This window comes from Mastomys coucha, unplaced genomic scaffold, assembly GCF_008632895.1.
Source record: "Mastomys coucha isolate ucsf_1 unplaced genomic scaffold, UCSF_Mcou_1 pScaffold21, whole genome shotgun sequence".
Taxonomy (NCBI): domain Eukaryota; kingdom Metazoa; phylum Chordata; class Mammalia; order Rodentia; family Muridae; genus Mastomys; species Mastomys coucha.
This window is the reverse complement of record NW_022196904.1, coordinates 184777588-184780168: the sequence shown is the minus strand read 5'-3', so window position 1 is coordinate 184780168 and position 2581 is coordinate 184777588.

The window sequence follows — 2581 nt, the reverse complement described above, 5'->3', positions numbered from 1 at the left end:
CTTTACTTCTTGAGCCTTGTGGATTGATTGTAGGCATGGACCACCACACCCTGCATTCAGGAAGGGTTTTGTTTTGTTTTGTTTTCTATCAGCAAAGCTTACCCCTAACTTTGAACCTCAAGCCTCTAGAATAGGAACGTCAGCCTGTTTCCAGTCATGTTTGAGGTAGTGGGAGGCTCCAAGGTAGTACCCTGAACCAAGATTGAGCTTAGCCTCTCGGCTCTGCCCAGGTATGCGGAGGCACCACAGGTTTGGGGGTGTCGTTGGTGTTGTTTTGTTTTTGTACTGTTGTTGTTTTGTTTTGTTGTGGTGGTGGTGGTTATTTCTTTGTCTTTCTGCCTCTGTAGCTGGATTCTCTCAAAGCCAGGACCCCAGCACTGATGATATACGGTGGGAGTGACCCTTCCTTAGGTCTCGATGACTGTTCACACCCTGCGGGAAGTGAGGCCGGGCAGCAACTGCTGGGGACCTTCCCATATCCTGCAGAGGAACTTCTAGTCTCAGAGTAGGTATTGCTGGGAAACCCTTTCCCTATGTCCCTAGCCCCCTGAGGTTTGTGTCCATCTTAGTAAATGTTTATCTGCTCTGCAAATCCCTAAATTGTCCTTCATCTTTGACCAACCATAGACCCAGCAAGACTCTCAGAGTACTCCGGCTCTGGAGGAGAGAGAGAGAGAGAGAGAGAGAGAGAGAGAGAGAGAGAGAGAGAGAGAGAGAGAGAGAGAGAGACTTAAAATGTCCAGCCTTGTGAATTACTGCAGTATCTGGTGTGATGGGCCAGCATAAGGCCCACTCCAGGATCCCTCACAGAGCCAAGGCCCCAAACCACCTGCTCTTCAGTATTCTGCCTCAGTGGCTGAGTCCTGCAGCTGCTGCAGGGTCCTGGGCCTCCACATGCCCCTGCATTGGCTGCATCTGTTCCTGCTTAGTGTTGCAGACTCCCAGGCCTCCATTCCACCTCTGATGCAGGCACAGAACTGGGGGAGAAGTTATCAGACCCAAGTCACAAGAGTCAAGGCAGGAAAGTGGGGCTGAATACAGTATAGTTACAGTAAGCATGGAGAAGGAGATCAGGAGCCAGAGGTTGTGGCTTCTCCACAGGGATGGTGGATCAAGGAGGAGGAACGTAGGCCGGTCCGATCTACCCTTTGCTGGGAGTGGGGTCGAGGCAGAACCATTTAACACATTGACAAATGCACTGAGGAGAAGAAATAGTAGCTGGGGTCCGAGGGTAGAACTTCTGTAGGCAGGAAAGGGAGCACAGAGCAGTCACAGTGTAGAGAGAAAGGGGGCCCAGGGAGGATCCTCATGCATAAGCTATTCCCTCCCACGCAGATGCCTTGGTGAAGGAAACAGAGGTGAAAATGGCCTCTGGGTCAGCTGGGCTGAGGGTACAACTTCACTTTGTAAGGAGGATGTTTATTTAAAGCAAATTGCTATGTTTACTCAAAGCTTCAAGCTGTGGGCCTTCAGTGAGGAATTAACAGTGAAAGCGGGGCTATTAATCAATTGTGGGACCTGGCTTCCCTTCCGGAGAGTGGGAGGGACAGAGGTGAGAGGGAGGAAGGGAGAGAGAGTCAGGGCTGTGTGGGAATGACTGCTCTCCAGAGCAGGAAGGTCACAAGGGAAGTGGCCTTGAGGTGGCGCCAGGGGCGGGAATGGAGTGAAGGGTTATATTCCATGGCACAGTGGTCATGTGATGAAGCTGGCTGGGAATCACACTGTGGGATGCTCCCTAGTCAAGGTCAGGCCGTCAGAGAGGACAAAATTCCTGGACAGACATCGGGATGCTGAGTCCCAGGGATAGGAGCTATGATGCTGTCAGGCGACAGAGTTTCTCCAGGCCATACTTCTCGATCTCCCCAAAGCCTAAGCACAAGTGTTTTGTAGATATCTGTGCTTGACACGGAGATGAGAACCACCTGCACCCGTGAACTCCCTTGCTACTCTGCCCTGTGCCTTCCCACGTGCCTTTAGTCTTCCCTGGCTAGCCTGGCTGGATGAAGCTCTTGGCCCATACTATAGGTGAGCAGGCTGGGCAGGTAGGGTAGGCTCTGACAATGCTTGGCTACAGGGCCTCCTCTGGAGGAGTCTCAGAGCTGGGAGAAGAGTTCGCCTATAAACAGCATGTATGGAGGAGGACATGCTCATATGTGCACCTGGGACTTTGAGCAACTGAGGTCACCCACTCTGAAGTGGCCAACAAAAGGCCCTTTTCAATAGACTTGGGCCAGGGCAGAACAGGTTTGTCTAGGAATCTGGAACATAGTTTAGAAGAAATAACTCTGTGTGAACTCTAGAAGTGTTAGGAGGGTGGGAGGGAGGATGGATGGTTAACGGATGCATGAAGAAGTAGGTTGATGATGGGGTAGATGGATGAAAAAAACAGATGGATGGATGGATGGATGAATGGATGGAGAAATGGATGGATGGATGGATGGATGGATGGATTGGTGGGTGGATGGGTGGATGGATGGATGGATGGATGGATGGATGGATTGAGAAATGGATGGATGGATGGATGGATGGATGGATTGGTGGGTGGATGGGTGGATGGATGGATGGATTGAGAAATGGATGG